Source organism: Nymphaea colorata, chromosome 14 (assembly GCF_008831285.2).
Source record: "Nymphaea colorata isolate Beijing-Zhang1983 chromosome 14, ASM883128v2, whole genome shotgun sequence".
In the NCBI taxonomy this organism is placed as follows: Eukaryota; Viridiplantae; Streptophyta; class Magnoliopsida; order Nymphaeales; family Nymphaeaceae; genus Nymphaea; species Nymphaea colorata.
In genome coordinates, this window is record NC_045151.1 from 3,828,945 (window position 1) to 3,840,095 (window position 11,151).

The window sequence follows — 11,151 nt, forward strand, 5'->3', positions numbered from 1 at the left end:
GAAAAATTAAAGAAATGAAACCAATATCTAAAATATTTTGGAACATGTATATATATATATATATATATTCCAAAATATTTTATATATGTACAGGTGTGTGTGTGTTACACGCATTGATTATGAAACATTTTTTAACTTCATTACATGGTTAAAGCTTTTATGTTTTTTACTGCTGTTAAAAATTAAAGAAATGAAACCAATATCTAAAATATTTTGGAATATATATATAATATATATATATTCGAAAATATTTTAGATATGTGTGTGTGTTTGTGTGCGAGTTACATGCATAGATTATGAAACAATTTTTAACTTCATTACATGGTTAACGAGCTGTTACTTATAAAAAGAAATTTTTCAAAAAGGTGAACAATTTATTATTTATATTTCAAGGAAATTGTGTCTTATAGAATTAATTATTATATATTTTTAGGCCAAAGGGAAAAAAATGTTGAACCTTGTGACCCACCAAGTAATTGACCAATCGGCCAATATATATGTACATCTATCTAGTAGTCTCAACACAAAATCACATCTTAAAATTTCTCACTTTTATCTATTAGTAGCTTTAAGGATATGTCATGGTTACTTAACTTAAGTAAGTAACTCAAAGATGAATTTGGGAAACTCTAATAGTGAAGGATGTGTTACATTAATATAGCCGATAAAATAATGATTTTAAAGGAAAAATATCTAAATACTAGCCGAACATGATGTTGGGACAACACAAGCAGAAAATAAGCATATGAATAAGATATGAATGGAAGCAACTGAAAAGCTACAGACAACAAAGCATTCTTCTCGTTAGACTATAAATTTAAAGAGAGAGGAAAAGAAAGAGAGATCTGATTAAATTTTAATTATTCTGGAGAAAGAGCGGGAGAGGGAGACCTATACCCATTTATGTCCTTGATCAGATTGAAGCCAGAGAGATTTCCGACTTTCTTCAATGCTATCCTGCATTTCCTCACCTCCGCTTGGTATTGCTTCTTGTTGGATCTAACATCCTTAATTGCAGATTTGAAGAGCCAGTTCTGGCTGCGGATGCTGGAAGTTACCACACCAAGGCCTGCATTATCTCCTTCCTGCACTCCACACTTTTGGTCACCTCTTTCAAGCACCATTTCAATTCTGCAAAGCATTTGGATAAGATGAGGACAAAGATCTTGGACCTCTCTTTGTATTCAAATAGTTTCTCGATATCCTCCCCCTTTTCCAACTTTCCGCTGTCCATGAAACACTTTCTGGTGTCTTTGCCCCCGAAGCTTAAAAACACTTCAAACTCAGATCGACCACTCTTGGTGAAGACGGCGAAGGAGTTCATGGCTCCACTCCTTCACCTGCCTCCATGTTTCCTCTAGTTCCTCTATTAACATTTTGTTTGGTAGAAAATTTTCTCAAAAGCATGCGGTGGACATCTTCCTGCAACAAATCCTTGATTCGTTGATGGAAGACGTGACCAAAAAGAACCCTATTCCTCTTACCAAATGCTAATTTGGCTTCCTAGCAAAGAAGCAGCATCTCATGTTTTGTGTGTTCTCTTTTTATGAAATGCATAACACGGGCTATGGCAGGCAAATTAGGGTTGTCTTATCCCATTCCTAGAGTGTCCAAAAAAGGCGTTTATCTTCTCTGCATTATGCTATCAAGCACCATCAAGCAGTGTTAGATAAGAAGAACACTATGTTTTATAATATACATTTCCAAAACATCAAACATTATACACGGATTTTTTTTTAAAACCCACAAATTTGCTAGCCACACGTCACTTGATATCACCCTACCATAACCATTGATACATGCCCTTTCTGGCAACCTTATGACCTTATTCTATTCTAGTGACAAATAAAAAATCTATCAAGGTCAACCATATGGGACCTTGACTCCCCACAGAACACACTACACCTCATTCACAAAGCAAATTTTAAGCAATGTGGATTGAACATAACAGAAAGAAAATGTTTGGATATCTGAAATGACCAAATAGCCCCTTAACACAGATTTTCTTTTAATGCTAAAATTAGAGTAAAAGGAAAGCCCCATAAGACATGTTTGGCATCATATACACTAGTTTAGCATTTCATAAATCTGTTGCAAGGATTGTGATAGTGTGATGAAACATAAAAAATAATGTTTCATGAAATCTATTGTCATTATTAATGCAAATTCATCAAATTCATGTTGCAAAACACCTCTAAAAAAATAGAAAAGGAAAAATGGAGGGGCAATTTTCTTATAAGGGCCCAACAATCTGACATTACATGTTTCAATACTGTATTTGTCCCCACCCACATCCATTCTGTCTAATTAACAAACCATTTGTCAATATTGAAAGAACCCGATTATGCATCCTTGGTTCCAATCCTTCCCTGCATTTTCATTACTAATAAAAGAACAGCATTGCTATATTCAGTGAAGGCATGTATGCCTTCATTTTATTTTATTTTAGCAAAGATAAACTACTGTTTTGAATTACTGAATATAAAATCCACATATGTGCCTCCACATTTCCTTTAAAAAAAATTGTCTTCGACCAAAGCAGGTTATGTACGCCACACAGTGCATGAAATTTTCATGCGCTAATATAGATCATTACAAAAATACTCCAGCTTAATAAGAAAAGCTTTTATAGAGATAAAAAAATTGAAATAAATTAAAAGTATAAAAAAATATTTTTTTTTAGATAATTTCCATAACATTGCAACCCCAACCATGTTTTGTTTTTGTTGTATATGTGTTACATGCACAAACCGTTGCACTTAACTGACCGAGTCTTTAATGTTCCGCTCAAAGGCCGAGCTTGATAACCTTTTGATTTTCCCATTTCCATTTGAGCACAAATGCTGGCATTCATAATCTGCACTTACAACTGCCTACCTACACATAATGTGAGGTGTGCTTGAATGATTGATTTTTTTTAAAAAAAAATGAAAATCTTATGTTTTTTTTTCTTTGAGTGAGTGGGAGATAATTAGCAACTTACCATCCTGAAAAGAGTCCCACCATGCCTTAGGGGTCATGAACTACAGCAGCTTCAACTATGGCAGAACTGCATCCTTCAACTTAGCTACCATGTTCCACCACTTAAGACGCATAAGCATAATACCCATGTAAATTGAAATAAAGACCTGCATTTTCACAGGTCCAAAACACGACCAGTTTTGCTGTGCCTTTTGAGGCAACTCAATTCTTATGTGTAAAAGATACAATGACAATACTATAGTTTTGTAAACTTTACATCTTCAAATACATAGATCTCAAGTCAACATCCCTCCCCTCTGGCTTGACATCTTTTAATTTGAGATACAAGGTAAACAAGGATTCAAATCTTCTAAAGTCTGAGATAATTGGAAGCATCTTGAAAGAAATACTTACGTGTTAGCAGCTGCGACCATCCTTCTCACTTCCTACAAATCTAACAAGTGTTACAATAATTCAGAGATTTATTTTAGAAAATCCAACAAGAGGGCATGATGCATCATCCCCTCTTGGAATAAGCCATTTATTCTCTTTAGTTCAGAATTTTCATTTGAGACTCCTACTTCAGATACATTCCTACAAATAAGCCTCCATTTTTCTCCTGCATTTTTGCATCTCCGCACGTGTGGGAGTAGCTTTAATTTATTCAATCCTGTATGTGAAGAAATAAAAAAGCCAAAAAAAACACCACAAATCATCGCCAATGCTATATATATATAGTATGAAGGTAATTTATTAGAATGTAAAGAAAGACAAAAACATGATAAGGTTATTTTATATGCAAAATAAGTGGTGTATGACATTGCTTTTGTGCTTCACTTAGTTTGAATTTTGGGAAGACGGTTAGTTAGCTGCACCTAGGACTCCATGAGACAGGCAATTATACACAAATAAGAACATAAAGCAATAAGAGGGTCTTTGTCAATCCATTGAGAAGCTGAAGATGGCATTAGAAGCAACAATTAACAAGGTATGTATAAGTCTATTGTACTTGTAAGCAAAAGTCTAAATGTTTCATCACTACCATAGGAACTATGTAACCTCAAAACTAGTAGCTTCTTTTCATCAATTGGGTGAGTCCAACAAGTTCCATGGTCCCAATAGTGCAAAAAAAATGTTGTTCATCTACGTGATCCCAAGTCACATCCTGACAGTACAATAGATTTAATCTACATGCTGTTTGAATTTTTGCTTTCTTTTCCATTTTCAGATTCTCAATGGACTGAGAAAGACCCATCAGCATGTTATTGCTAATCTTCTTATGTTGCGTCTATCTGTCTCATGGAAGCTTTGGTAATCCCAACTAACTGTCTTCCTGAAGTCTAAATCAAGTGAAGAACAAAGGCCACTTGCCTCATTCACATATTCAAGAACTTTATGAAGACAATCTGACTGAAGGATATACAACACAGTGACATTAGTATCAAATCCTTAAATTGAGGTCACTCTTATCAAGCTCAGAGGGATACTTGGATTTGTCCTTCAACAATCAAATTTATATAAAAAATATATGTGAGCAGTAAGACATTGGAAAATAACATTTCATGAAACATTATACGCTTAAGTCAAAAAACTCAGGTTTTCATGTATCAAAAACAGGAATGGCCATTTCTGGTTCCAATATTGTTGTTGACATTTTTCTTTTAAATATGGGAAGAATGACGATTTTATGTTTTAATATTATTGTTGACATCGGAGGCCACTTGTCATTTACCACTACTAATTGTGCATTCCAAACTTCAAGTATTTGTATCTAAATTTTGCTAACTTATGCTTGTGCTTTATTTGAGAGAATAGTGTTAGCAAAAGGACTTCTCACGTCTTACATTGTCTAAAAACTAAGATGTCGTAGACTTATACATCGGCGATATAGTTCTTGTACTAGTGCTGCAAATTATTCAAATTTGAAAGCTATATAGATAAATAAATAAAGTTCTTGTCACAATGTATTTGATAACAGTAATAGAAATGTTAGATTTTAATATTAGTATTTTTGTCTTTGATTGCTATATATATATATATATGTATATATATTGTGTATGAGAGAGAAATTGGTAGTTACTAAACCCTTAGGTGCCAACCCTATAAAAAATCATTTTGACCAATGGTTTTTCCAATATAAATTGTTGAAAAAAATTGATTGAAAAAGTTACTCCTTATGCTAGATTATGAAAATACCCTTCTTGAATTGTTCTCTGTTGTCCATCTTCGAAAAATCAATGGGTAAAATTATTGTTTTTGTTTCTCATACCTAGCAATCTCTCTCTGACTCTCCCCATGTATATATATATATACACACACACACACATAACTTTTCCAATATAAATGGTTGAAAAAAATTGGGAGAAAAAGTTAGACATTTATGCTAGATTATTAAAGTACCCTTATTGAGTTGTTGTGAGCTGTCCATCTTTGAAAAATCGATGGCTAAAATTATAGTTTGTGGGACTCATACCTACAATCTCTCTCTCTCTCTCTCTCTATATATATATATATAGAAAGAGAGAGAGAGACATACACACACACAGACACGTACATATACATGAATATACACAGATATATAGAGAGAAAAAATGAGATTCAGTGAATGACATTTTAGTAGATTTTTCTGCTAATGAATTGTTTGTGTTATGAGAATTATGTAATTGATAGAAACTTCTCAAAATCATTATTCTTTATACTTTGAACAAAAAAGATAAAAATGATCTACAATGAAAGAACCATCACCATTTTGCCATTTGACCGCTGACACTAGCGACAAAACCTTGAGACAAATCCATAGCTGCAAAACAAATGGTTTTCACCAAAAAATTGTAGGGTAATCTGGCTCCTTGTCAAATGTTTAAGTCACTAAAAAATTTTCGATTTGCAGACTCACAGTTGACCGGCTGCATGGGTTTAAAGAATTCTAAAATAAATTTATACAGTTCTAAGAAAAGTTCTTCTCGTTCATTAGAAAAATAACTCTTACAACATATTGTATACGCATTAACTGTATATTGTTATAAAAATTAATTTGGCTAGATAAAACACTCATATTTTTAATCAGATCAAAGACACTAAGCCTGTTTAGTATCTTACAACATATATATATATATATATATATATATATATATATATATTATCTGCATTGATCGTCCGACATTTTAATTAATTGCATTACATGGTAAACAAGGTGTCATTTATAAAATAATTTTTTCAAAGAGGTGAACGTGTATACTAGAATGAAATACTTATAGACTTCTCAAAGTCCCCACGACCAAACAATACGTACTTTGGTTAGATGTATGATGGCTTCATCCAAGCTTGTTTTACAAATAGAAATTAGGATTTTTGTTAAAACAAGAAGCGTAAGGAGGATTACAGAACTTAAAATAAGAGTGAAATTAGCTCAAAATTTTTTATTTGGTTGGGTAATTTTCATAACCTTTGTCCATGGTCTATTTTTTATACGGATGTCAACATATTCGATATAATTCAGAGATCTTATTAAACAGTTTTAAAAAAAGAGAAAGAAAACAAAGAATATCCAATTAAGTATCATATGCAATACTCTAGAAACAAGTATTTTGAGGATTTAAGCTTTTTTAAAGATGCCCACATTTGATGACCACACATTTCCCATGATATCACCCTACAATAGCCATTCAAACATACCCTTTCTAAAGACATCATGAACTTATTCTAAACCTAAAAAAAAAAGTCTAGCAAGTTCACCTGTCATGTGTGTCCATATTTTTCAGTCATACATTGACCTTGATGGGACCTTGACTCTGCACCGATCATGCTATAAATCAGCCAAAAACCAATTTTTAAGCAAGATAGATTGAATGTAACAGAAAAAATGTTTGCATGTTTTAAAAGACTAAAAACCTCTTAATTCAGTTCTACTTTAAAAACTAAGAGCAATGATAAAATTAGAGTAAAAAGAATCCCATAAAGAGCTGTTTGGTAACATTAACACTAATTTAGTGTTTCATAAATCTATTTTAAAGATTATAGCATACTGTTGAAACACTAAAATGTAATGCTTCATGAATGTATCCTAATTTTTATATATATTCATAGAACTCCTCTTAATGTTCATATTGCTTAACACCCAATGACAAAGAGAGAAAAGATGGGGAAAATGTTTTTTTAGGGCCCAATAATATGGTGTGACATGCATTGGGTCTTGAGCACATTGCATAGTACACCAATCCAAATCCAATCTGCCTGATTGCTGAACTAATTTTCGAATATTGGGTATCATCATTTATCCTAATAATCCTCACCATATATTTCATCTTATTTTATTTTAGCAAATATCACTTTCGGCTAGGTTGACAATTCCAATTATGTTCCTTCAAATTTCATTTTGAACAAATCACATCTAACAAATCACCATATATTTTAACCATTTTATTTATCCTCACAATTTGAGAAAATGCGGACTAATTAAGTTGAGATACTTGATCATTAACGTAAACTATTGAAATTTTAATGACTAGTGCACCACTATATGTGTTTCTATTTGAAGGCAAATGATGGTGTTTAAAATCTCTCCACCTGCAACCATATGCATACCCGTTCTGAAGGACGTGATCACAATGACAGGTTAGTAGCTAGTTTTCATTTTGAACAACTATCTGTACTACAAAAAAGGAGGTCACATATGTACAAGTATAGTGGGATGGCATGTCAAGCAGACCTTTTACCCTAAGAAGACCTTAAACCATAAAAAGGCAAGGGCTTAAGTTTAGACTTCTGTCTTTGGTCAAGCAGTGGGCCTTTCTGCTCACCCAAAAAACCATCACATAATCATTGAGGAGACTCCAGCATTACCCACCACAAAATGGTGCGTCATCAATGCTCATCATGACTACCGTTCATCGAGATATATAAACAAGCATCTGCAATTCAAAATACCCCATTGATGCTCATTAAGGCATCGCCCATCAAGAAACCAAGCAGTTGTGATTTTTATATCTTTGAACCGAATTGTTGGGTAACACATAAGTGATGAATTGATCTCAGTTCTACAATTTTAAAGTAAATAAAAGTATGCATCATACTCGTGTGACAGACTGTAAATTATATCTTAAAAATAGCTTGATGACACAATGTTTCTTAAGGGCTTGTTTGGCAATCAGAATAGCAATACATGCACGTATCTGTTGTAAAAATAGAGGGACATTCATGTAGTACTATGACAAAATGTTTCATGTGTAGTTTCCCCAATTATTAATGTTGATACATGAAACAATGCGTTATTGTAACCACTGCCAAATAAGCCCCAAAAAAACTATACCTAAATTAAGAGGGACATGAAACTGTGTTGCCATGTAAATAGGCCAATAAGCACCTCCTCCCATCTGTAGCCCGGTTCTGGACTACATTGTCGTCAGCAGGTAGCAGCACACTCTTTAACCCAGTTCATTAATTTTACAATGACCAAGAATTCTTTTTCTCAATGTCATGTTCAACTCCTTTCTTGTAGTACCGCTCTGTCAACCGAATGCACACACTAAGTCATGAATTAGCATACTAATTACAGCAATTTCGGTTACTATCAGTTGGGTTCACCATTTTCCATGGTACTTAATAGGACATGATACAGTGTGCGAAAAGTGTCCGATGCACACTAATTAAACCTTTTGCTTTTATTACTCAAGCAAAAATATGAAAGAAATATGTTGTGGGCATCAACTTGGCAGAACTGAATCAAACCGATATAAATCACAATAACGATCCAGGGAATTAACGTTTCACTCCTTTTTTTAAGCAACAATAACATACCTATAAAACTCCATTTTTAGTTTCGCTCAGCACTTTGGCCTTTTATTTTCAAGGGAACAAGATATATATGTGTGTGTGTGTGTGTGTGTGTGTGTGTATGTGTGTGTGTGAGTAAGTGAATGATGATTCATCAAGGCTGTCTCATCTAACGTAGTGGACAGTTGAGAGAGAAACGAGAAAAGGTATAAACAAATATTAGATAATTAAAATGCCCATCAAATTTCTCTACTAGTTCTTCCCTCGACCCAACTTCACGTTGGATCGATCATGCGTCGTTAAAGATGCCTACACCAATGCGCGCAGTGATATGTGCCACAAAAATGTTGGTGATAGTTTTACCGGCATTTTCTTCACTGACGGCCTCTATAGAAGTCAAGTTTTACCAACATTTTATTTGCTGTCGACCTCGACATACATCAGCAAAACTTTTACTGACATTTTGAGGCCGTCAGTAAATCCACCTTTGTTTATAGGGCATGGGTTTCTCATAGTGGTTCCACTAGAACTTGGGTCCAGATCTCCTACTTGGAAGCTGGATCCAAAAATCCTTGTGATGTTAGTAGGGGAAACTACATACCTCTTCCAAATTTATAGTAGAATAAGGAATATTTTTGAAAATGAAGAAGGAAAAAGAGACACCATAAATCAATGCCAATTCTATTAATTGCAATTGTTATTCAATAATAAATTCCAATCGTTAGCCACACACACACACACAGATATATATATATATATATATATACAATGGTTTTTCTTTTCAAAAAGGTATTTAGTAGAATGTAAAGAGAGAAACAGACATGATAAGGTTATATGAAAAATAAATGAGGTATAACAAGGCTTTGTGCTTCACTTGATGTGCAATTTTCTTGTAAGGGCCCAACAGTCTGACATTACATGTTTCAATACTGTATTTGTCCCCATGCACACTGCATGGCACACCAACCCACATCCATTCTGTCTAATTAACAAACCATTTGTCAATATTGAAAGAACCCAATTATGCATCCTTGGTTCCAATCCTTCCCTGCATTTTCATTACTAATAAAAGAACAGCATTGCTATATTCAGTGAAGGCATGTATGCCTTCATTTTATTTTATTTTAGTAAAGATAAACTACTGTTTTGAATTACTGATTATAAAATCTACATATGTGCCTCCACATTTCCTTTAAAAAAAATTGTCTTCGACCAAAGCAGGTTATTTACGCCACACAGTGCATGAAATTTCATGTGCTAATATAGATCATTACAAAAATACTCACGACCAGTTTTGCCATGCCTTTTGAGGCAACTCAATTCTTATGTGTAAAAGATACAAAGAAAATACTTTAGTTTTGTAAACTTTACATCTTCAAATACATAGATCTCAAGAGAGTGAGCGGAAACGAGGAGGAGAGCTCTAGAGTTTGAGGACCAAACAGAGGTAGGCCCAACTGAACTCATCTTCGCCTTCTTATAGCCGCTTTATTTCCCCATAGTGCACAGTTAGTGCGCATATTTCTTTTCCATCGAATCTGGCTACTGCATAGTGAGTGTGCATCTTATGTCTCCATTGAATCGCTCTTTTTCTTTATTCACTCTTACTAATTCTTTATATTTCTTTATTCTGAGTGTGTATATCTAGGAATTTGCCTTTATGTCTTTTTCTGACTAATCAGTGTCGGCCATTGCTTTTCCTTTTTCTGGATTTCTCTCCACAGTGCGCATCTTTGCTTTTCTTCTGCCTAGTGTGTATCTTTGCTTTTCTTCGTACCATAATTATGTTGTATATTTCCCTTTTACATTAAGTCATATCAGTCCTCCACAGCTTTTCCTTTATAGGTAGTGAGTGAAGTTTGGACTCATAATTCTTAAAGTATTACTTCACATGGTTCTTTTGCTTTGGAACATTCATTACATTGATGTTTTGGATACTTCTGCATGATCTTGCAATATTCTTTCGTACTGCTGGTTCCCATTAACTGTCCCTTGATAGCCCTGGTTTGAGCTGGCTTATCTAGTGATATAAGTGTCTCGAGCCATTTGAGGATCTCCTCTTTAGCGCCTTCTTTAGTCTTTTGTGGCTGTGAATATATAATCTGATAGCTCTTGGACTCATACATCCATAGATTGGTTTAATTATACTGGTGTAGTAATTCATCAAAGATTGATTGGACATCCCTTGGCTTTTTTTTTGCAAAGAAATTTGGCACATCTGGAAGTAGAATTTATAGTTGTTCCTGAAACTCAAGTTCAACTACCTCTTTGGTAATTCCAATTTCAATGCAATATATGGGAGATAATATTTGCTCTTTGAGTATTTCTGGTTTGAGCAGCATATACTCTTACATAGATCAATGGCGCCTTAGTTACTTCAAGGTAACGTTTGATGGCCTTACATAGTTCCGATATTTG